The sequence below is a fragment of the Pholcus phalangioides genome, unplaced genomic scaffold, assembly GCF_987345545.1.
Source record: "Pholcus phalangioides strain wild (caught in Gottingen) unplaced genomic scaffold, Ppha-v1.0 ptg000024l_1, whole genome shotgun sequence".
NCBI lineage: Eukaryota > Metazoa > Arthropoda > Arachnida > Araneae > Pholcidae > Pholcus > Pholcus phalangioides.
The window spans coordinates 12,586,182-12,613,277 of NW_028301616.1; the positions used below are offsets into that span (position 1 = coordinate 12,586,182).

The 27,096-nt window shown below is 36.5% G+C and overlaps 1 protein-coding gene and 1 non-coding gene across 3 annotated transcripts in view; both read right to left on the reverse strand.

Moving 5' to 3' along the window:
* LOC149068747 (potassium voltage-gated channel protein Shab-like) overlaps window positions 1-27,096 on the reverse strand; it is a 128,759-nt gene that overhangs the window by 24,444 nt on the left and 77,219 nt on the right. The gene's annotated exons all lie outside the window — the stretch shown is intronic.
* On the reverse strand, window positions 19,266-19,339 carry TRNAS-GGA (transfer RNA serine (anticodon GGA)). The gene has a single exon. It is a non-coding gene; the product is annotated as a tRNA-Ser (tRNA).

The following is a 27,096-nucleotide window of genomic DNA, read 5'->3' on the forward strand; positions in this document are numbered from 1 at the left end:
GGCTCACGGATGCAAATGGGTAATAATCGATACATATATGTTTAAAATTACAAATACAGTTAATATTTAATATATTGGATAGTCACACCATAAACATTGATTTGGGACGGAAATTGTTTACCGATATTCCATGGACATTAATTTATTTGTTGACAAGGAAAAAATAAGTTTTTCAATGGAATTAAAATGTTAGCTAATTGGTATTACTCTGAAACTAGAAAATAATTTTTAATTTTCGTAAAAAAAAAAAAAGGAAGTGGTTACAAAGCCTTAATTAATTTATTTTAAGTTGCTTATCTGTCTCTCTTTTTCTCCTATATCATCTTGACCGATTGCAGAACTTTATTATTAATAAGTCACCAATGAATAAAGCGAATACGAAAAATACAACTCCTTCTAATGCATTTTGACACAGAGTGAGTGTCGTCTTCTGGGGGTGGAGAGACATTTAACCACTAATCACGCTGTTTGAGGATCCCACTTGGGTTGGAGGTCAGCGTGATTAGTGGTTAAATTTTTTCTCTCTGAAGACGACACTCACTGAGAGTCGAAATATGCATTGAGAGTTGTATTTTTCATGTATTTGTCTTATTCGTTGGTGACTTCTTAATATTCCTTGGTAAAGGTTATTTTATTTATGCAATATTGTTGGCCCAAGGCTTATACAAGAGGACGCGGTAGATTCCATTGACAAGAAATCGGAGATCGTGGGGAGTTAACAATAGTAGAGGGGAGCTTCTTACATTCAACTATGGTATTGGGAAAGAAACTGAATTTAAAACAATCTGTAGAGGCAAAAATAGGTTTTAATTTTTTTGGGTGGTGAAGTCTATTGGAAAGATAGGAAGGCTTAGTCAAAATACCGACGTATCGGAATTTAGTAATCTACTCTTCCATAACTTTATTATGAGATATCTTCATACATCTTTTTGCGTGGATTCATATAAATTTTGCTAAAAAATAGCCACAGGATAATAGTTAATGTTCACTGCATGCAATGTTTTTTTGCGGGATGTCATATACACTCTACAGGGTGGTTATAAATAAACTGACACTATTCAGACGTATGTAGCGTCAGTTCTGATGGAGGTACAGATGGAGATACAGTACAGGAGTTGGCTTATAAGATGCCCCCTTTTTAATTCCATTCTAAGTCTTATATGTTTTTGTTTTAATCTGTTAATTTGTGTTTGTTTTTCTTCCGATTTCCCAGTTTTAATGCTTTTGTGTTTTAATTTGAACATTTTCATACCCTTCATTTTGGTTTTAATCTCATACGCTAAGCTTTTATTTACTTAAACGATAATTTTAAGTCAATGTTTTTGTTTGTCACATAATTACTTTTTATGTGTTTACTTTGAAGTTTTACATGTTTTTGTTGTTAACTTCCTTTAAGCTCAGTATATTGTCCAGAGAGTTGTTTGCTTTTATTATCACTGTGAAGTTGTGATCGCTGCGTCGAACTCACCTTGCCATACACCTGTAAAAACGGGGTGGAGGCCGAACATATTGATATAAGATACTCCCTTGGTGATTCGAGAAGCGTATGTTATAACCGGCGTGTATGTTATAAGCAATTTATTGAAATTAGCCTACATAGCAGTTTTTATGAATAAAGCGCCTTATTGACATTGTCCCGGACGAAATAAGCTTATGCAGCACGTAATTAAATTTAATATAGCATGAATATTGCTGTTAGTTGATATTTAATGAGGAATTGTGGAAATTCCTTAGAGTTTGGCGCATACATGATACATAGAGCAAGCACGCATACATTTTTTCCTTAACTTAATTAATTTAACTAGCATTATTTGAGAGTTTACGCTAATGATTTTCATCTTAAGTTTTTAGCATTTATACAATAAATTTAAAAGAAAAAAAGCAACTTGCGAATTTCTGCTTTTACCGAACACAACGATAGCTTATCACTGCCATTTACCGTGATTCAAAAGGCAACAAAAAAATAAAACATTCAATAATTTGAAGACCATGTTCTATGCAATTTTCCTTGAAAGAATTATTTTAAACAATACATTTTTTTTTTACTGTTAGAATAGTTATATTTGTTACTAAAGGTGGCGCTTTTTAGCCGTACGCGTAAACCGTTTACATCTGCTATTTATATTAGGCTATCTTTCCGCCGTTAATGCAATTATTTCGGCAATAAATTTTTCATTATTTTAAAAATTTTCACGGCTTTCTGTGAAAAAATTCAAGGCATCACACCTGCATATAATACATTTTGAACAAATAAGTCAGTTTTGGTTTCATTTTTCCAGATTTTTGTGTTTGCAGTATGTTATATCCGAATCATTTTCTAGGTTAACAGAGTGTTTTTGGTATGTAATATCCACGGTGTACGTTTTAAGCGGGGGTATGCAATAACAGAGGTAAAAATACATGGAAGTGAATGGCCAAATCGGGATTATAAAAACCGTATGTTATATCCATGGTGTATGTTATATCGACTATATTTTGATGAAACTTGATATACAGGTCATATCGGCCATGGGGGGAAAAGAAGCGATTTAATAAAAGAATAGTTCATTGCTTGACCACCAGGTGCAAAAAGGTGCTTTTTTTATCGCAGTTAACTTTTTCCCATGGTCCAAATAACGTATATATACGTATGCCAAGTTTTAATGAAATATGTCCACCGGCGCTATGTAGATCGGAGCAATATCAGTTGAATAATACTGACACTACTCCGATCTATATACGCGCGGTGGAAGTATTAAAAAAAATTAAAACTTTGTATATACGTCGCTAGGACGATGGGAAAACGATAACTGCCATAAAAAAGCGACACTTTTACACCTGGTGGTGAAGCAATCAACTATTTTTTTTATTGAATATTACCTTTTCCCCCATGGTCTTTATTAAGCTATACACTAAGTTTCATCAAAATAACTCCATCACAATAAGCGCTACATACGTATGAGTAGTGTCAGTTTATTTATAACCTACCCTGTGTGTTATCAAAGAAGATTTGTCTTTAAGAAGTTGTCATGCTAGTATCTTAGGTATCCCTAATTGCCGAATGTGCCCCGAATCGGTAGCACAAAGAGAATGTCAGCGTCATCTCGACTTTTTTAAGGAGATAAAAAGGCACCAAAATGTTTTGACTGACTAACGGGGGGGGGGGGGGGAGGTTAGATATATAACTACGATACAATACATCTAAATTTGGAAGAGTAGACAAACTTTGCCCAAGAATCTAAACATCTAATTTTTTTAAAATCTGTAACATCTAAATGTACTTCCAGATCATGCAGGGGTCCTAGCAAAATCTGCTTGGTCATTTACCCGACCAAAACACCTGAAGAAAATGATATAATTCAAAGTCCTAACCTTATAAACATTCTTCGAGTTTGTTTTATCCCCTTCCACAGAATTTCCTCCCCGACTTTTATCATTTTCCCTGACTTGCATAGCGGAACAGCTGACGAGTGTAGATATGGATTTACCATATTGGCAATCAAATCGATTTCGACACAATCACCGAATTTGCTTAATTTTTCTCACGTCAATTCTCAGATTTCGTCTATATCTCTGAACAAAATCAAAACTTTTTTTTTTTATTGCCAAGCCATAGCGTACAGAACACTGTTTAAAAATAATTTTTGATTAACGGGAAATTCACCGTCAACTGTTCGACACGAGTGAGCAATCTAGTGATTGACCAAGCCACGAGTGAGTCAGTAAGTGACAGAGTGAACGACAGCGAGCTAGTTAGCTCATTTGCTCACTCACTCGCTCATTGATAGACTTGCTTAATCACTCGATCGCTTAATTGCTCATCCTTTTGCTGTCTTGATTGCTCATTCACTCGTTCTCTTAATTAGCCATTCACTCGTTCTCTTAATTAGTCATTCACTCGTTCCCTTAATTAGTCATTCATTCGTTCTCTTAATTAGTCATTCACTCGTTCTATTAATTAGTCATTCACTAGCTCTTAATTGCTCATTCTTCCGCTGTCTTACTTGCTCACTCACTCGGTCCTTCACCCCCCTCTTAATTGCTCATCCACTAACTCATTAGCTCACTTACTTATTCACTCGCTCGCTCATTTATAGACTCAATTACACTTACTTGCTCACTCACCCACTCACTCAATTGTTTATTCAATGGCTCAATTTTTCAATCTCTCGTTCACTTGCTTACTTACTCTTGCGTCGAACTGTTGTCGTGAATTTTCCGGACACGCTGAACAAAATCGAAATTTTTTTTTTTTTGATCCCCAAACTAAGCCATTGCGTATATACTGTATATAGATTCGCTTCAAAATACTGCTTAAAAATATTTATAAGTTTATATATATATTTTAACTTTCCAGGCCCAGAGCGACCATTTATTTTCAGAAAATTATTTTATCAAGTAAATAATGTCCTTGAAACATCAGTACAACATTCGAATTTCGCTTTGCACTCGAATTATATTTTCACTCTAGTATATTTCAGGTGTCATGTCGCCAAAAAAAATAAATAAATAAATAAATAACAAAAAGAATACCTAATCCATTAGCCAAGCATGATTGTCAATGGATAATTATTCTAGCTACCATCCTTAATTAACGTATAAAATGTTATGCATGGGAACAACATATATAATTCAAGGTACATTTTCTAACTGATTAGTGATTCATAACGGATACGAAGAAAACAAAGCATTCCATGCTTTGGGATGATGAGAATAATAATAGTTATTCGTAATAATGAAGAAATAAACAAATGAAGGGAGAGACAAGCCTGTTGCGTGCATCGAAAATGCGGTCGTAGCTCTGCCCATTCCGATCACTTTTTCACATATTCCAAAATGAACAAAAAAAATGGCGATTTCACGCTCCAAAAATATAAAAAATTTTGCAAAAAAAAAAAAGGCGTGGAAAAAATGGTGAATAGACAGAAAAAAAGAAGATAAAAATAAAAATAGAGATTGAGAAAAGGAAGAGATGTAATTATAGTAGCTAAGAAAGGTGAGAGATCAAACAAGCGAGATCAATCAATCTGTTCAGTAGAAAAATGCAAGGCATGTTATTAGTGAGAACACACACACATGTACAAGAAAAAGGGAAAATTAAGCCGTGTGAGTAATAGTTAATATTACATAAAGCACAAGGTATATAAAATTTACATACGTGCTCTTGTGCAGACAGATATGCGAAGGAAATTCAGTTTCAAGTGAAAGCAAATATTTTCAAAAAGCATAGTATATAAGAATATACATGTAAACGAATAAATACACTTTTTTTTCAATGCACACATCACTGAAAACATTAATGCAGTAGAATCCGGACTATCCGGCCTAATGTGGATGAAGGGCGGGCGTTAATAGAAAAACCAGAGTTCGATAAATGCTCACTTTCTACCCCTACCATCGAAAATATTTTGGTACCAAAAACCCCTCCTATTCATATTTTTTACCTTTTTGTACAGGTCAATACTTTATACATAAATGTTAATGTGAATGTTTGTTATGTTTTGTACTTTTTAAAAAAAATATTACAGAAAAAGGAAGAGTCCAATAATATAAATATTGTTACGAAAATTATGGAAATAGTTCTTATTTATTATACTATTTTTCGCCTGTAAATTGTTATTACCTTGCGTAAAAATGAAAATTAACGCATTCCTCTGTAAATATCACCAAATTGGCAATAAACTTGGCGAGGTTTGGCAACAGCTCCGATGATTTGGCGACGTCATGGCGCCAAGAGACAAGACCAGATAGTAACTAAGGCAACATAGTCTCGAGCCTGATAGTCGAGATTCTACTGTACAATGAATATGCAGTAAAACCTGTCACGAAGAATGAATTCGATTAAGTAAAGTGTGTACGGGATGAATGTACGTCCAGTATTCCACGGGACAGAACTATTATTTTCCATTAATTATCTCTATTAGAATCTATGTAGATATGCAGAGTCAGGATTCTATGCAAGTGCATAAGCAATTGCATATTCCAGCACTTTTTATAGTCAGTGTATATAAATGTATAAAATAACCGAAATTTTAGAATATGTGCATATTTCTGAAATTTTTTCCCATTAATCGCATTGTACTAATGTTTTCAAGATTATTTTTATCTTTTTATTCTTTGAATTTAATCATATATATTTTTTCATTTTTTTAAGAAAAATTTCATCATTGAGTATTTTTATCTTAGGGCATATTTCAAACACATAGTTTTGTATTTCTAAATGCATGTGTGTTACCTTCATTTTTTATTTTCGTATATGCTTCAGTTTAAAAAAAAAAATTCTCCTTAGCTATACTTTAGTGCTTTTATTATGCATATTTTTTCTTTAATTTTTGTGCACATTTTTCATTTTCAGGTGATGTTCTTAAATTTTTAAATGCATGTTCTTTTTTTCATTTTTTGCGCACAGACTTTCCTCCTTCAGGGAAACTTCAATGCAATTCAATTCTTCAATTTTAAATGCAATTTACTTTTTCATTCTTCAATATTTATACTTTAATTTAAACATACTTTAAATTTATTTTATTGTCCTTTAGAGCACATTTTGAAGAATTTTTAAATCACATTTTTTATTTTATTCAAAATTTCTATTGAATACATATTTTGACCTTTTTAAGGTATCCGACTACGTTGAAAACGTCATGTTTGAAGAAAATACCGATTTTTATTTTTCATTTTGTATTGAAAGCCATGTTTGTTGTGGTTCCAAAACAGGCCTTTTTTTGTTTATATGACGCTCATTACGTTTTTACTTACAAGTAATCCGTGAATAAAAACTGTAAACGTGATTTAAGATTGCAATTGTTGGCATTTATTTGAGTTTGTGACGATTTCTAAAAATCCATCCATTGTATCATTACGGATTTGAATATGATATTTTACTATGTAATGTTGAAGTTACTTATCAAAATCTAAGGTCTATCACGTATATTTGTCTGATTACATCGTTTTATAGATGATATGTAGAATGAAATTTAAAAAAATTCACACGTATGTATACATTAACAAATTTGAGTAACTTATGAGTATACCACACAATACTTTAAATTTTTGTTCATAACCTGCACCATTACTATATAAATGCACTGTGAAAATAAAACATTCCACTCGTAGAATTTTTTCAATCGTTTTTCGAATATCACATGAATTTTGCTTAAAATTTGACATGAAAATAACTTCTTCGCAGAAAATGACATTAGGTAGATCAAAATTTATTGTTTTCATCATTTTGAGACGCTTTCTATCAAAAAATGTCCTTAAAGTTCACTCCAGAACAATTTTACTGAAAAGTGCTTTCGAACGCAGTCGGATACCTTAAATGCATATTTTCACAACTTTTATGAATTTTTCATTTTTTGGTGCTTTCAGATGCATTTTTATTTATATTTTTGAGAATATTTTTCATTTTTAGTGACATACTTGAGCATTATTAGACAAATTTGTCATTTTTCTCGCATTTTTGATTTCATGGAAGATGTCGACATTAATGCAGATTTATTTACCTTTATTTTCAGTGCATATTTCAAGTGTTTTTAGTTCACATTTCAGTATTTTTTGGTGCATATTTTGCTACTTTTTTTAGCGCATATGGAGATCACCAAGGCGAGCAATTTGATAAGTAACTCGAAACAAAAAGTGTCATAGCTTACAGATCAGTCAAAATTTAAATGCACATCTCTATAATCTCGATCGGAATCTGCAGAAATCTGATGCTGATCTGATAGCCATTAAGACACCCAGTATCGCACTATTAGCATATTTCAATACTTTTCTAGAAACAAAATTAATGGAACGTCTATTGCAAAAAATTGTTCAGTCTTAAACGTTCTCTCGGATAAACAAAATATTTTCCCACGAATGATAAAAAAAATTGTCTAATTTATTATGAAGATTAGTTGAAGTTTCCATGTCAGAAAATGTCCACATACTCGATTAGAATTAGATATAATTAAATAATCAAATTTTATAATTAATACCAACTATCGTGAGGGGAAAGTACTGTTAATACTTTCTGTACTACTTAAACGTGGTAATTTTTTGATGCCTTAATCAAGTACTTTGGGTATTTTTTCCTAACGACGTTTGGGAAACGCCACCTGCCAGCAGAAATATCCGGCAGATGGATGGCGTCATCTTGACACGAGAGTCCTGGTTAGCATGTCTTTATCTTATCACCCTGTCCACATTCATCCAGGAGTAGCGTGGATTCCCGATTTTGCAATTTTTTTAGGCCGGGATCACACTATAAAAGTTTGATAAAATCCCTTTTATAAAACTTGAAAAATCCAACCAATAAAGCTCATAGGTTACATTCGATCAAATGCAATCGATAATCTTATTGGTTAAATTTCCAAATTTTATAAAAGAACTTTTTTGAAAAGTTTTATAGTGTAATCCCGGCATTACTTGGGAACATTATAGGATGAACATTTTGGGGGAATGCAAATGGAAAAACTCACACGAAAACTAATAAACACAGTCATGTAGACAGTTTTATATGAAGTAGTAGTTGTTTCCAGTGCAGTCATAACGCACGGCCCTGGGGTCACAAATGCAGAGGCGTCTTGAAAATAAGAATATAAGAAATAATAATAATATAAGTGATAGTATAATGATATCTTATATATAATAAGATATAAATAATCTTATATATAAGATAAAATCTGGTTGAAATTTTCGGAAACATGTTTCACCAGGTAGAGGGACTCAGAAAAAATCACTTCGTCAGAAGGCGCACGTTGCTTTTAAAGGTGGTTTGCTTTTGTGCAGCGCTCTCTATCGACAAAAATTTCAACTGTTTTGTTTTGTCCAAAAAAAATTTCCTCTCCGTGAGAAAATAACTTTTTTTTCTTCAAAAAACGCATTTAGAAACACCAATTTGTTCAATTTTTATAAATTTTTGAATTATTTACGAATTTATGGGATGCCCTGTATATTGATAATATATTAAAATATATTATATCGAATACAATTCAAAATTATAAATTTCTATTAATAATTTTCATTATGTAGTAGTATCTGTCTTAACCATAGCAATAACATTTGATTGACGTGCTTATGCTAAATTTCTTACAAAACCCATTGATTGAAATATGCCTCTGCATATGGTCATATTTTTCTACCATTATCTTTTAGGTCGAACTTTTCAAGTTGAAATCCAAAATACACTATCCTCAATGAAACATATTCACGCCTCAGGGAAGTGTGTTGGGGCCACAACTGTTCCTGTTATACATTAACGATATACACTGCCCCCAAAACAGAATAATATCTTTATTTGTAGACGACTGTGCCGTCTTGTGCAGTAGCAGGGATGCAAATCAAGCCTTTGATAATTTGCGAGACCATGGACGAAATGGAATAATGGTGTGTGATCAGCCTGCCATTCAACTCAACAGTGATAAATGTAAATTTTTAGAGTTCACTAGACGTCGTAAAATACCTGTCAGGCGCCTAAAAATTGCTACACAATCATTAAGCCCTGTTAGGCAAAAAATATCTGGGTTGTATATATATATATATATATATATTCTTAACAAAAATCTTTCTTTCTCAACACATATCGATCATGTAATAAACAAATCTAACAGAATTATGGGTATGCTCAATCGCATCAACATTTCCACAAGCAAAGCTCTCTTTGAAGAATAAAATAATTCTCTTCAAATCCATTCTTAGGCCTACATTATTATATGATTCGCCAGCTTGGGCTCAAGCTTGTAAAATGAACGTTAAAAAACTTCAAACCACTCAGAATAAAATACTTAGAAAATTTGTAAGAGCTCCATGGCATGTTCGAGGTATTAACATCAGACAGGATGTGGACATACCACATTTTTTCCCTTACATAAAAAAACTGAACAACGACCAATTTGATAGAATGCTAAACTCTCAATATGAACACCTGAGAGAAATTACTGATTACAATGTTGGATATCTGAGAAAATACAGGAGGCCTAGACAAATTGGGCACCTGAATTGGGAAAACTTATAAAAGTGTTTTGTTATCTTCCTGATGAGTAACAAATTGCCTACGTACATATACACTCATTTTTGCATTTCATTGACTGCTCCTATACAATCGTATTTATTCACATTTACTCACATATTCATAGTGATTTGCATTTCTTCATCCCTTACTTGTATATATTGGAAAAAAAGGGAGTTCCTTATATGTTTGAACTGAATTTGCGTGTGCTTGAATGGCTCCATACCGAAGAAAAAAAATATTTTTTTAATAGTTATTTTTTAGCTCTAACTTCTTTAGTAAACGTGTAGCATTTTCAAATAAGAGACCAGTGAGATTTGTATGTTATATGTCAATTGCTTTGGCAATTATCATCTCAATACAGTAAAACCCCTCTTAGCGGCACCCTCAAATACGGTCACTGACGCTATTTTTGCCATTCATTCCATTGGACTAAAACCCCTGCACGTACACAAATAGCTGTTATTTTGGTTCAAATCATGCTCACTGCACTTTTATCTCAGCCAAAATCGTGCTCACTGGATGGAATATTTCGACCACTTTTTGTCTTGAAGTTTTTGTTAATGTTTGGCAAACTGTGATGTCAGTTTGCTGGTTGTGGTTGCGTATTTTACATTATTTAACGCTGTTTATATATAATCACATGGCTTTCTCCAGTAATCCTCGCGCTATATCATTTAGAGAAGAGATTCCGAAGAGAATCGAACACACATGGGGGGGGGGAAAGAGAAAAGCGGTCTGCTTTTGTTTCGGGTCATTTTTATCTCTGCGTATTTTAATTGTGTTAATATAATTTTCCCATAAACTCTGATGCACTGAGTACGAAACAGAACTTTATTACCTGTATTTTTGATTTTTCTTGCCGGGGATTTTTTGTGCCACGACACCCACGTGATGTCCCCCCCCCCATCTTCCACCCCATAGATAGATGTTACTTGACTGCAGATTGTGAAAACCGAGCCCGATGAACTGTGGCGGCGTTTTACTGTTACCAGACCATGACTTTTTTGACCAATTCTTTCTACATTCATCACACATACACCTTTCTATCCACAAACACTAACACTCTTTCTTCTTCATAGGCTTGCTTGGCCAGTCCTTATGCCGATAGTTGGCCCTACGGGGCTGGGAATCGGCTAAAAATTTAATTCTGGTCTGGTCTGGAACTTCTATTAACCCTTTCTTACCTGTTCGCTCTAAAGGTATACATATGTGTGCCTTCATTTTTAACGGTATTAAAGATTCTTTCATTTTTTTAAAGAATTTGATTTACGCACGTGTACGTAACTCAAATGGTCCTAGTAAGGATATCGACCCAAATTAACTAATTCAAATATTTTTTTCTTTTTAAAGGGCATTCTGATACACAATGAACACAAATGAGTCAAAAAAAATTGCCAGTTTTGGCTCAAATTAGAAGAGGAATAACAATGTCGCACATTTTTGTAATTTTAAATTGAGTTTATTACCTGCGTACCATTGTAAATTAAGGTTTTGGGAGATCCTTTGCATTTCCTTTTTTGCTCCAACCACGATTTCACGCCTTTTCTTTCGGTGGCCCCGCAAAAATTTTATAATCGGTGTTCCGCAGTATATTTATGAAGACCGAAGTCCCATAAATAATCTTCATCTGACTATGAAGTTATTCCTGAATTCGAACAAAATGAATTTTACTTGGAGTTTTATGGATTTAAATAAAATCAAGAGAACGTAATTGTCTCTCTCTTGGATCTACGGGAGACATACGTGTCCTCGACTCGGTCTGTGTTGACTTGAAGCCAACTGGTATTCGCATCATAAAATTTAGTAGCGTAATTAACATTGAGCGTTGAACTTGAAGAATCTAAAGTATTACGTAAGACAAAGTAATGAATTACCTCCTCTATTGGTTTAAAAAGCATAAGCCCGTAATGAATGCATCTCTTTTCCAGGATATGTGAAACGGAACTCTCTAATATTAATATAAATTACACAAATTTGTAATTACTCTTCAGGCATATTTCATGCGGAGTGAAGCCTGGTTGGAGTTTACTTGATTACGAGTAAGCCAATACACACAACACACACATCATTAAGTACTGACGTCAAATGTTTCAAGTCGAAAACTAGCCATTGTTGAAACTCGTCCAAGTCACAGACTTGATCGTAAACGTGTTAGAACTAACGGTAAATGACTTTATAAATGTGTCATTTTAAAACTTCGGACTTTATTTCTCTTGGTATGCATCAGTAGACGCCGATTTCTCACACATGAAGACGCAAATAACGCTAACAATCGGTAGCCTAGTAAATGCATGGACCGAACTCAAATGTTCAGATGTGTCTTGAATGGTGAACAAATTAAAATGTAGTGCAGTCGACGCTCGATATAATGACTACACTCATCATTGCGACCATTACATTATCCCCTTCAGATCCGAGCATCCATCTTTTTGGATTTTCAAAATGTTTTTGCATTTTTAATACTATTAAAAAAATATTGTTTCGGTATGGAGCCATTCTCAAGTATGACGTGTCAGCATAGATGTGGGGGGGGGGGGGGTCCGCTGGCTTAATTTTGCTGACTTTTGATGACAAGGGGGGAGGGGGGTTTGGAAGATGCTTACGTCATCAACCACCCTTTATGATGATATGAAATATGGCATCTTACTCGGTGCGCCAAAAACGAGACAAACCTTCCGATAGTTTGTGGGCACTTGAAGTAACACTATCCCCATCCCCGCTCCATTGATAAGTGTCCTACAGAACCACTTTAGTGATCTCTAAATGTTTCGCGGATCCAAGTGATCTGGAACTGTACCACGCATCACTCAAGTGATCCATAATTATATGCCGCGGATCACTTAAATAATCTGAGAATGTGCCGCGGATAACTTGAGTGATGTAGAACCGCACTGGGGAGCCACTTAAGTGCTCTAAAACTACGTCACATGTCACTCAAGGGATCTCTAAATGTGTCACGGATCGCTTAAGTGTTCTGGAACTGAGTCCCGGGTCATTTAAGTGACCTGAAAATGTGCCACGGGCAGCTTAAATGCTCTGGAATTGTACCACGGGACACTTAAGCGATCTGTAAAAATGTGCCGCTTAGTTCATTTTTACAAAATTAGGTTTGAGGAGGGCAGGCCGCATCAGATAACCCCCCCGGGGCCATATTTTGTCCGCGGGCCAAGGGCCTTTATGCGATTTATCATTATTTGGCTTAGAGGGTGGATCGCAATGAATTTATTAAAGATAAATTTTGAGTTCATAGCCTTCAAATAACATTGAAATGAACAGAAATTGATTATAACATATAAAAGTATTTTCTTCGAAAATTTTTTGCATTAAAAAAATAAATTTTTGATCGTCGGGGGGGGGGGGGGGAGGTCACGAGCCAGCCCCCCACCCCCACCTGCGTACGTCTTTGATCGCACCAATATGCGTTAGGATTCAGAGGGGCAGAGCTGATGACGAAATTTTGCTGACAAAGGGGGGGGGGGAAGGGGGTCAAAAAACGAACGGAAGTCTTGAACGGCCCCTATTATGTAAATGATATTCAAAAAATATGGCTCCTTTCAATTTAGAGCACGAAACGAAATTTTTATAAAGAAGAAAAGTTTCACCAAATGAATAATTAAAGCCCTCGAGACAATCAGGAAACAAAATGTAAACCAAAAATGATTTCGTTTTTTTCTCCGAACGCGAAAGGCCAGTTGAAAACAAACTTCACCTTGGACATTATTAAAACACGCACATTTTAATGTGCTTCAGCTCAATTTTTTTTTTTTTTCGGAAACGTGACAAGAAACGTTCCATTCTTCTCAGAGCAAAAAAAACAACAAAAATTACGTGCATCGAATCACAACCGACAAGAGAATCGAAAGGAGGAAAACCAGAAGATACACATTCTCCCGGAGAAGGAACCGGATTCCGTGCTCCAAGAATGTTCAATAAAATGGGGGAAAAAACAGCAAAAAAAATTTGATAGTAACATTTCATAATATCGAACCTATTAATCTAAATACATGACCGATATCTCTTCGACTTTTGTAAGGGGCTTCACAAAAACACGGATTCGTATTTTTTTCCCTCTCCTTGGAATTTATAGGAAGCCGTGTCCTTACGTGACTGGCTTCGTTTCCTGCTGGCCTTGGCTCTTTTTCACCACCAGAATAAAAATAATGTATACTTATAAGATAAGATTAAGTCCTTAGGGGGGGGGGGACCGTATACGTTGAGCTATTCGGGATAGTTTCCATAAAAAAAGATATATGCATTGTGAAAGATACCGCATACGTAAATCATTACCCGAATTTTCTCCCGCATGTGGCGTTCTTTCATCGTAGAAATATCTACAAATCGTTTTTGTTGTATCTGTCTGAGCATAAAATATTGCGTATTGAAATATGGTGCACACGTGAAGAGACATTTTCGAATGTGTATGTTAACTGTACAGTACAGCACGCACGTTCAATATTATTGAAAACGATGACCTAACCATTAATCGCCCATTCTTCCGATAAAATAAACAATTTCTGAGTTTTACGTTCATCATGACTCTTTTTTTTTCTGATTATGTTTTGGGATTGTGACCTCCACAGATGTCTTCTCTCACGAAATATTGAAACAAATTTCATAATTTTGTTATCTTCGAAGAATTTGCTCCCGTGCCAACAAACAAAAATTATGTAGCTTTCCACAACATCTCTACATGGTTTTTACAAGGGAGAGGCTAAAGTACTGAAGTGCCGAACAATAATATAATTTCAAGCTAGGGAATTTCAGAGCAGTTAAAGACAAAATTTTCAGAGGTTAATACATAAATTTATAATGATGTCTTCAATGTAATATACAGTAGACTTTGGGCTTTCCGGCCTAGTGTGGCGCAAGTGCGGGCCGGATAACAGAAATGCCGGAGTTCTATAAATGCTCACTTCCTACCTCCACCCATATCACCAAAAAACACCCTTTTTAATACAAAAACCCGCTCGTATTCATATTTTCTGACCTCTAAGTACAGGCGAGATTTAATAAATGTTTGTTATGCACTGAGCTGTAAAACGTTTTAAAAATTCGTTACGGAATTAATGGTCCAAGAATAAAAATATTGGACTTATTTTACATTTTAGGATAAATTCTTTTATATCCATTTTATCCATTTTGACTACAGGAAACATAAAAATCATAGAAACTATACAGTATGAATAAATACTGTGCGCTTTTAAAATAAACAAAAAATTAAAAAATTAACGTAAAACGTGAGTTTTTACTTCTTAAAAAAATTATTTGAACTTATTTCACTTTTCACTGATAAATGAAGACGCAAATGTAGTCAAAAGGTAGGCCCAAGCCTTAGGCCCTAAGATGAAAGAATATACTAGAAAAACCAACTTCAGTAGACCCAAAATAATAAGAGAACTACGGCTAGACTCGTTTCGGAACTGTATGAAGTTCCTTCTTCAGTAACAGAGAAAAAAGCGAAAAGACCGGAGTTACTCGCCATTTTTGTTCCCCCGACTCCGTAGTGGACAGCGAGTAACTCCCGCTACATGGAGTATGTCTTTTCGCTTTCTTTCCATTTCCGTGGCACATTTCCAGGTAACTCAAGCGGCCCACGGCATACTTTCAGGTCATCTGAGTAACTTAAGGCACATTCTCAGATAACGTAAGGGACTCGTGGCATATTTTCAGGGCACCCGAGCAGCGTGAAGTACATTTCCAGAAATTTCTAAATGACTCTCACCACAATTTCAAATCATCTGAGTGACTTCGGGCACATTTCCAGATAACTCAAGTGGCCCGCGACGTTTCCAAATAAATGAAGTGCACCCACACTCTCAAAAAGGTTGAGCATCTTTGATGCAGACCCTAAAGTTTCGAAGTCTCCTATTGCTTTAAATCATAGTTTCCAAAACTTTTTGTTCCATCGCCCCCTTCATGAGAATTTTTTCTCTCTCATCGCCCCAATACAAGTGAACCCATAGGATCTTATGTTAAATACGTAGCTTCCATCGCCCACCAGGAGGCGATATTGCCCAATTCGGGAAACACTGCTTTATATATCGAATGCATTCTCATGGCGGCTTCAAAAATAGAGTGACAACCACTGCCATTAATTATTAATTGCTGGAAATCTTTTTTGATGGCTCTAACAGAGATGGGAAAAGAAAAGTCGCGTAATAAATATCGCCTACGATTTTGTGTCGATAGTTTTCCATGGGAGGTGCTGATGGAACTTTGTCCCTGTGAAAAGAGACGATCGCCGAACGTAATTGATGGTAATCTGACCACACCCTTTGTCCTTGACAATGTTGCCATAAACGTCGACTTTCTGAGAGATTAAAAAAATATATAATAAAAATCGGGGTTTGTGTGATTTTAGACCATCATTATTGGGGTTGAAGGAAGAAGCTTAGGCAAGGATATTGATGGGATATGAAAAACACTTGACCCATATTAGCCTCAACAAATGCCGCCGTTAACACAAAATAAGAACTCGTTCACTTAATAAGTGATATTAACATCTTAAACTAATCGCTATTTTTCCTTTAATTATGGATGCTTTTGATTTTATTACGATGCACCACATCGTACTACTTTCCAATTGTTATTTTCAGGCCGGTCGTCCACTGGAAGCGACAACGGGCGGCAAGCTACGCATGTGGCAACGGCCGACATTTTGAGTCCGACCGACGACAAAGGGCGCCTGACGTCGTCCACCGAAAGCGACTTCTACACCAGGTGCGGATACAGGACAATGCGTTGTCGGGAGGAGGAGAATTGTGAAATTTCTTTGAATCATCCAGTATTTTTTTCACGGGACAGACAAATTTTCCCTACATATTATTCAGCTCTTGTGAGGAGCGATAGTTGCTCCCCGCCCCTTTCACGGAACCGCACCTGAACGAGAGCAGATGGAGCGATGAATACGAATGGAGCGAAGACAGGCATCTCTTCAGCTGCGAATGGAACGAAAGCAGACGTCTTGAGTTGCGAATAGAAAAGAAGACATATCTTCAGCTGCGAATGTAGTGGAGGCAGACATATTCAGATTCCAATGGAGCAATGCCAGGTTTCTTTAGCTGCGAATATAGTGAAGATAGGCATCTTTAGATTCAAAGGGAGCGAAAGCAGACATCTTCAGCTGCAAATGAAGCCGAGGCAGACATCTTAAGCTGTGAAAAATGGAGCGGAGGCAGGCGGATTCAGGGTGATGTGTCGGAAAAGTAACTTATTGTGCATGTGCATTGGATCATCCCGTATTTCAAGGGGCAGATTAATTTACCCAATATTATTCGGTTCTTGGAAGGGGCGACCGTTCCCATCGCCCCCTTCTGATCCACGCTTATTCTACACGCTACTCGGTTGGCGACTGCACACCATGCAGACGAGCGTGTTCGTAGAAACAATCTTCAAAAAATATGGAGAAGAATAAATTGGATGAGAACCTGTATCCATTTTATGAGAAACGACATGAACTGTCTTATGTGCAGTATTACTGGGCAGACGATGGCAACACCCGGGCAGAACATGGATTGTCAACAACGAGAACGGCCCCGCGATCCCCGTCTCCAAGAACAAGAATATCGCTATTTTGTATTTCAGTATTGAGTTAATTATGTAACTTAGTTTAATAAAACGAATATCCCACAATAATTACAACTGTATAAGTCCTGAAAGTAATCTTAATTCTTGATTTCAAAAATTCAAGTAAACCTCGTTGAAAATTAGGGGAAAAACCGAGCATTTTATAAGTTGGGACAGCCAAAATTTCGTGAATATCCCGTAAAATACAGCTCACACATATGGTCACCCTGCCTATATATTTTTTGAATATATAGGCAGAATATATTATCTATAAGTTTCTGGCCCCGCGAGAGGGGTCATTCAAGTATTACGTCAGCATCGGGGGGGGGGGGGGGGGGGGGGTTCGGATTTGCTGACTTCTGATGACAAAGGGGGGGAGGGGGTTGCGTACGTCATCAACCACCTTTTTTTTGGGGGGGGGGGTCAGCGTATAGCTGACTTTTGCTGACGGGGTCAAAAATGGCTAAAAATCTGCTGACGTAATACTTGAATGGCTCCAGAGGCAGGAACACCACATAGCTGGCCCAAGGTCCGAGAAGGTCGAGTATCACTGATGTAAGTCATGTAAATACAGTGTTTCTCCTTGAAGGGCAACATCCCATATTTTTTCCAATATCGACATTTTTTCTTTTTGTCAAAAAAAATAGCATTTGCACAGGGTACCTCTTTTTTTTTTTAACATAACCCTTCAAAAATTTTCTCCTCCGGATATTTCAATGCTTGACAATTAAAGGGTTAATATAACTCGAAATAAAGTGTAGAATTATCACCAGAGCTCATGCTAGGATGTTGATGTTGCCAATTCTACAAACAATTACTCTCGTACCCAGAACAAATGAACGTAGATGTACATACATTCACGTAACTGGAAATTGAAGATAAAATATTTGTTTGTTTTTTTGTATTACAGTATTACTATACGCGTCCGTTGATAGTACTTATAGTGTCATAAATAGGAAATACGTACTATCAGGTAATGAGCAGCAAGCGAGTGAGCAGCGGAGTGCTAATGGCGATCCGATGAGCAATTAACTCTCCTCGCCCTCGGTTCTAACGTGCCGCCAATGACAAGATCTATTACACGCGGCTATTTTTCAATCAAGCTGATGAGACAGACCGAGATGGAACAATTGCCGAAGAAAGAAGAAAAAAATGGTTGTCAGCCAGACCATAACTCGTAAAACAAACGAACCTCAGACGATGGAGCCGTCCACATCATTCGTTAGTACGTACTTGCAATAATAATAGTAATAAAAAAAAACAACACGGCATGTGGGTACATGACGTTCATCCACTCGAATCAACGAAGACAATGAATAAATTATGAAAACGGAACGAGAGTTAAAAAAAAAGGGGGGAAAAATGGCGTTTCGTTCATTTTTATGGGGGATAAACAAGGCCATAAAATTACTTGCGACCGGTCATAATTTCGTAAAAACATCGACATGTTTTGTTCGATCATTTTTGTTTTCGTTATAGCCATATGTAGGGATGATTAAACGAAGTCTGCAAATTTGAAAGAGATTTCGAAAGATCAGGACTGGAGACCCGAGGGCCCCTCAGGCAGTTAACAGTATCGGGAGATAATGTTAATACCCCGTTTCGATGATTTATCAAAAAACCAGTTTCAAAGCCATATTACAAGGATGACGTCACTCTCCGCTACCATACGAAGGTTTCAACAACTGGCTGTTGCGAAGATATATTTTGGAAAGAGAGAAAATTCAGCGGCCCCTGCGGGGAATCGAACCCACGTCCTTTCACTTTCCGGGTGAACGTCCTAGACCACTAGACTACAGAGGCACGGAATCTCTCAATACTGTTGTAAAAAGTACGCGATACTTTTTGTAAAATACTGAATAATGCAGGTATTTCTAAGGACAAAATTGAACAGATTTTACAATTTTTTATTTTAATTATACAGCCCAAAAATGAGTACATCAAACAACACGTACAGTAGGCCATTGTGCATTATGGCTTGGAATGCCAATGTTCTTAAAAACATTATAAGAGAATTAAAAGAAGAATTATTCATTAATCAGGTAGACATTGTCTTGGTCTCAGAAACCTGGTTACTACCAAGCCAAAAAATTAAGCTACATGGGTATAACGAAATTAGAAAAGACCGTTTGCACAATCGAGGTGGAGGAACAGCAATTTATATTAAGGCTGATATCCCCTTTCAGGTCAACACCCTCCCTCCATCCACCCAGATGGAAATTTGTTCAATAACAATCTATATTAGCAGAACACCACTAAATTTTTGTGCAATATACAAGCCTCCAAGGAACATCATTGATGTGCCCCTACTTGAACACATTTTCAACACTTCTATACCGACACTAGTGGCAGGTGATTGGAATAGTAAAAACAGTATTTTCCACAGTAGAGGTAGCAACAGGTGTGGGCGAATCCTGAGAAAATTTTGTCTGGGTAATTTTCTTGAAGTTCAGTCATCTGACATTCCTACTCACATTCCCTCATGTGCTAGATTTCGTCCTGATGTCATTGACTTCGGATTATCAAAAAACTGTTTATATAACATTCATATAACATTTTATATAACATTTGCCGCTGTGGTGGTCGAGTGGTTATAATGACGTACTCGCGATGCGAGGATCCGGGTTCGAACCCCACAGTGGTGGTCGGCTGAAGTTGGTTTTCTGTGGTTCCCAACTTCAAGGCGCAAATGCGAGCCGATCTCCCCGTTAAAAAGTCTCGCCACAGAGAGCAACAGTCCTACAACGATAAATCATTCAATCATAACACTTCACTCATAGTTAGAAAAACTGGTGGCAGATGGCAGCACTACACATAACAAGCATTACAGAGAAACAAAAAAAACTTCACGTCAGGTTTCACTACACGTACACGCACATTCCCGCATATACCGATTCGTTGGAGGTTTCGCGGGGGTGGGGGGCGAGGTGCATGTGTGGTGTAGCAGTAGTAGGTAGGGCCTCCAAAAAATGGCTCGGGGGAACCATGATGTTCTTAAGTCAGCCACCTCGTTGGGCAATTTGCCTGTTGTGGCGTTGTATTTGTATATGTGTACCAAAACAGTGTTAAATTCCCCACATAACTCAATTTTCTTTCCAAATTGATTACCCAGTCCCTCATAAACAAAAAATCTATCGGAAAACTGATTGGAATAAATTTAAAGAACAACAATTGCTTCCGCAATAGATAGTGCAGTGGATCAAATCACAAGTAAAATTCAATTTGCAATTGATCAATCCACAACTACCTCTGTGCAAAAAGAAAATAAATACGGTTTAACTTAAGAAATATTGCAGAAAATAAAGGCCCGTTTACACGACGCAAGCGCTTTAGTTGGTAACTTAATTTTTAGTTGCCAAGTACGATACGATGTATGCAGACGATAAGGGCCGTTTACACGGCTTTAGTTGACAAGTGCGCAAGTGCAGAAGTGATTTAGTTGGTAAGTCAGATAAGAACGGTTGTTTTTTCCGGTTAAGTAGACGTATGCGCATGCGCCAGTGGGCGTGGCCTGCCGCGCTGGAGGGGTCATTTTGCTCTCTCACGGAGGGGTTTATTTTGATCTCAAGCGTGAACCTGTTCATACTCCGTCGTCTCCTGAAGTTTCGCTAGAATTCCGCCGAAATATTGGATGGTGAGGTGGCCCAGAGGACACAATCTTCAAGTTTATTGAAAAATATCTTCGCCATGAATGTTTGTTGAACTATAGAAATGGAAATTACCTTGTTCAAACAAGCTAAAATTATTCGATGCTGGGAAAAGCTATGGAATATTCTGTCGACGTGATGTCAGGAGTTACATATTTTTGAACCTTCAATTTTTTTTATTTGGTGGGGAGGATTTATATATTATAAACTGGATAGGGGGGGGTTTCGAATATTTCTCTCGTCCAGAACGAATTTGCTGCCATCTGTTGTAAAAATACATGATCAAATATTCAACATAAAGATGTCATCTCTATAGATCAAATTAAAAAATAATGATTTTGAAAATTTGGAAATAATTTTTGTTTAATGAATTTTTATTACTTAATTTTTAACCCTTAGAATTTCTTACGAATGCCAAGAATTTTCTCCCGTATTTTCGGCTTACATAATTCATAATTATCTCCTCTTTAACATCGATTAAAATATCATATAATCGGTATTTACAACTTAGAGGAGAAATAGAGAAATCTTATATTTCTTCTCGATGACTTACTTAAGTTTATAATATGTTGTGTGTTCTTTTTTCCCCTGTGGCGTCATCTCTCGCCCCCCTTACGTGGGTGCAGAGGCGAAAAAAGGGGACAAGCGAACTGTTTCCCTTGCGTGACCCACTTCTTGCTCAGTGTGTTGCTCTCGCGCAAGTGAGAAAAGAGTTTCTCCTTTTTTATTATTTGGAATTAATATTGTTAACCTATGTAAATAGTTTTTTAAAATTAAATGAACTTAAATATTATCAACCGTTTCTTCAATTGTAGTCAGAATATACATCGTCCTCAATGTGTATCATATAACTATACCCCCCCCCCCCCCTTGAGTAAGTGAAAATGAATAAATTTATATTCTTTAAAAAAAATATCATATAATGTGGCTCTGATCACAGTATTCTTAAGTTCTACCTGATCATCTTGATCCATCGTTACGAAAGCTATGAGCTTTAAAAAAGGCACCTCTCTGAATGCCAGATAAATAAAAAATTATTACTATTATTCTCCCGCGCGTTGTGCGTCTGTCTCTCTCCGTGGATTTGAGTAGACTGAAGCGCGCATGCGCTAACTGCGCTCACCTCCGTAAAAATTATCCAATGAGCGCCTACTTACCACTTATCGTGTGGACAGTTTCAAGAAGAATCGGTAAGTTGAAATTAAGTTACCAACTAAAGCGCTTGCCTCGTGTAAACGGGCCTTAAGGCACACAAATCGAGTTCGTAGACTCTGGCAGAGATTCAGCAGACGCTCTGATAAAATTACACTAAATAAAGAAATTAAACTTGAGATACAAAATTTTATAAATAACAGATTCACCAATTTTATAGAAACAGCCACATGTGAAAACAGCAACATATGGAAAGCTTGGAAAATTTGCAAGCCCTATAGCAGCAGACGAAAGCACAGTGAAATAGTCGAGACCTTTGCGGAGGCATACAGAAGGCAACTAGCACCTAATCATGTACAACCACTACACACCCAAGTTGAGATAAAGAACAGAGTAGTACGTTATATCCATCAACACATCAATCGATATGATGAACAAATCCCACCAACTAGTGTTGACGAAGTGATTGACATTATATCCGATCTAAAAACAAAAAAGGCATCTGGATATGACAATATATCTAACACAACACTGAAAAAATCTTCCTTTCAACATAATTTTAGCACTTACTGATATTTTTAATACAGCACTCAAAATTCATCATTTCCAAAGCCTTGGAAACATTCCATTATAAAAACCATACATAAAAATGGAAACGACATACTGCCGCCAACCTCGTAATGTCCCATTAGTCTTCTGACTAATGTTAGTAAAATTTTTGAAAAAATCATAGCCAGCAGGTTGGAAACATATATTGATGTCAACAGCATTTTAGGACCGGACCAGCATAGCTTCAGACGGGAATACTCTTGTGTAACCCAATTACTTAGAGTCACAGAATATATTACTGATACTTACAATCATAAAGAGTATGCTGCTGCAGCTTTTTTGGATATTAATAAAGCTTTTGACAAATGTGACTTCGTGACACTCCTCAACAAAATGATAAACCTACAATTTCCATACTTCTACATAATTTTTCTCTACCACTATATAACGGGAAGAAATTTTCAAGTAAATATCAACGACACTCTGTCATCCACTCAACCTATAACTGCATCTGTACCACAAGGTAGCGTTTTGGGCCCTCAGTTATTTTTATTTTACATAAACGACATTCCCGCACCTCAAGCTGGCATCCTATCACTTTTTGCGGATGATGCTGTAGTCATATGTCGACATAAAAATCCAGGAGATGCTGCTGATATCCTACAAGACACAATAGACGACATCACAGAATGGTGCAATGAATCAGATATAGTCCTAAACAGCAACAAATGCCAATTCATTTGGTTTACTCGATGCAAAAAGATACCCAGATCTCGCAGACTTTACATCAACAATTGCTCACTTACTCCAGTTAACCAGATAAAGTATCTGGGTGTTATCCTCAATAATGCACTCACCTTCAAGCAGAACATAAGATATGTGCGAAACAAAGCTAACAGCATACTTGGAGCCTTAAATAAAATTACCTTTCCAAGATCCAAGCTCTCTATTAAAAATAAAATCCTACTTTACAAATCCATTATTAGACCCACCCTTTTGTATGCCTCCCCAGCATGAGCACATGATAACAAAGCTAACATAAAGTCCCTACAAGCTACCCAGAATAAGACACTAAGGAAATTCACTGGGGCACCTTGGTATATAAGAGGTAAGAATATAAGAAACGACCTTAGAATTAACCATGTATGGAAATATATTAAAAGACAATAAAAACCAATTTGATCGCATGTCTAATTCTGCCTATCCACACATCACTGAAATTGTTGACTACAGTGAAATACTGCCGCCTAGGATCTCAAGAAGAAAGATTTACAGGCGCCTTAAACAAATCTGCCGCCTTCCTTGGGGGAACATTTGAATGTATTATATTTTTTCACACAACATACCTTCTGTACATAGTTGCACATAAATGTCATTTTTATTTTGAGTTGTGCTGAAATGTACATAACTTGGCTCCTATTTATCTAATATATTGGGATTATTTATCCCCATTCTTTCTTTTTAAATCGTAAAATTGGCACCTATTTAACCTCTTGATTTATCTTATATTGATAACTTCTTATGCATCTCTTGTAGCACAGTGTTCTCTACGTATTATGGCACCTATTTACTCAGCGTATATTCTGGCACATACATTACATACAAAAAAATAGTCTCTTCTTTAACACCCTTCTACGGGCCTACCTGGCCCGTTCTTATTCCCACAATCAGCCCTTTGGGCTGGGCAGGGGAGGGGGGGGCAAACATTTTATGCTGGTCTGGTTGGTCCAAGAATATCCGCAAAATTCAATGGAAGAAAATAGAATAAACGGGTTTCAATTACAACGGGTCCATTTAATTAGCACAATTTTAGCAATGCATATAAAGATAATGGTAAAATTATTTAAAAAATATCAATCTATTTCACAAAGAAGTCAGATATTATGAAGAGTAGAAAATTTGAATATACAACGTGAGCGAAAAGTACAAGTCACATCTGAAAAACTAATAGAAAATCAACCGATCGGCATAAATAAAGTGCCGTTTGCACTGAAATGATCAATATAGCGTACGGTATCCCCAGGGCCGCAACGGGGGGGGGGGGGAGTAGGCGGGTCTCGTGCCCCTGGTGCTGGACCCGAGAAGGGGCAAATTTCATTCTGAATCCTCCCCTTCGACATTACAACGGGGCGTCAAAATGAACGCGTACCCCGGGTATCCCCCCCCCCCTCCAAGGGTTGAATTAAAAATAGTGCAAAGTTTCACTCATACGTGGCACTATATCATAAAAAGTGTACATCAGTAGTTCCTAAACGGGGTATGGGAGATTGAAAAAAAATATATATATATATATATATATACACAGTGTGTATAGGTAGGCTGACCATATTTCCTCGAGGGAAATTGGGATTCTAAATACGGGACATCGCCAATTATTGCCAAAAGTGAACAATGTTGCCATATATTGCTGGAATTACAGAAAATCGCAATGGCGGGAAACGAAGCATTACTGCAAATCGCAGTGGATTCCACGAAGTAAAACGTTCACCAAGGCAAATGTGGGAGATTAATGTTATTTGCAGTTGTAATTACTATATCATTTGTGTGTTGAAAAATAATTTCAATCTTTGACTTTATTAAAGAATAAAAATCCAATTGGGCGTCATGCAGAAAACGGGAAAAACCGGGACAGCTAAAAAAAAAAGAAATGAAACCGGGACGTATGGTCACCATATGTATAGGTAACAGGGCATATGCCATTTTCCTGGTGAACCGTTGGTCCCACAGGCATACTTTCCAATTAGAAAAAGAAACCAAAAAACGTGTAATACTCAGGTACGCCATTCACATCGTAAGAGGGTGTTGTATAGTCATTAAAATAAAAATGTCAACTTTTTATACGGATGTTACCCTGTGCTCAAAAACTCAATTAGAAAGTTGTTGCCCCGTCTTTTCTGATGCAGAAAAAAAAATTCCAAGTTTTTAAGTGCAATATTCACTGAGGCATTCGAATAACGGAAGAAAATTGGGAAAAGACAGCATTAAATGTAGGTAAACCGTTTTCTCCCACTTTAAGCCTGTGTAAGAGAAATATTAACGAAAAATTCATGCTTTCAAAAATTTTCTGGTCTTAAATGGGTTTTAATGCTGTTCCCCCCCCATCTTCCTCCCGTTTTTCGAATTCAAATATCTCTGCGAATATTGCACTCAGAAACGTGGAATTTTTTTTTGTGCATGCAGCATGAAAATAGTTTTTTACATCATACTATATAACATACAATTCATTTTCGTGTTGCACACCGGTTTAAAACCAACCAATCTCACTTGGGGAATTATACTGAATAGTTTTGTCATTGGATAGGTGGCAGCATCAACTCAATGATGTTTCTCGCATGTAGAGTTTCGAATGCTTAACGTTTTCGCAAATTACAGCAAAACCCCCTCTTTTGCGGACACCGGCGGGACAATAAGAAGTTCGGTCGTAAAAAAGGGATTACCGGTAATCAGGGGGGTTTGAAATCCATACTTTTATCTTACAAGGGAAATTAAAGCGAAAAACCTCTTTTGTGGACACCAGCGGACAAAAAAATTCGTCCGTAAAACCAGGGTGAACGTTAATCAGGGTTTTCAAATGCATTCTATTATGCACGGGAAATTATTTGGCAGTAAATGAGGGGTGACCGTATTATTTGTATATATATAAGACCCGTTTTTTTTTAGTTTAATTCGAATTAGTAACGCTGTCACTGGCACTGACGAGATATCTCGCATTCTTCAAAGACCTTTTTATTATAGTAATGAACCCAGATATTTTGTGCAAAGTTGATTTTGTAGTAGAACATATTTACCTTACTGCGTGCTGTAAATCGGAAAACCTACTTCATTAAAAAAAATAGGTATGACATTTTACTTGGGGGGTGTAGGGATTTTTGCCGGTTAAAAAAATTGAGAGCCGTACGATTTTCCCAAAATAGGGAATCATTTCAAATATTTTCAGTTACTTTACAAAATTACTCAAAACAAGTGGGAATAGATACTCAGAAAAATTACAGATTCGCTGATCGATTATGGAAATTACACGGTTCTTCTCAACGATCAGATAAGAGAAATGACCGACCTGGAAACGGACCAGTACCTAAGGGTAAGGGCCACGCTGACCCACTCACGCTTCCATACCACGAGGCACTGGAAGATACATGATAGGGGGGTGGAGCATCTAACATTGGTAGATGTTGATGATCTCCCGACCCTAATATTTCCTTTCCATTATTT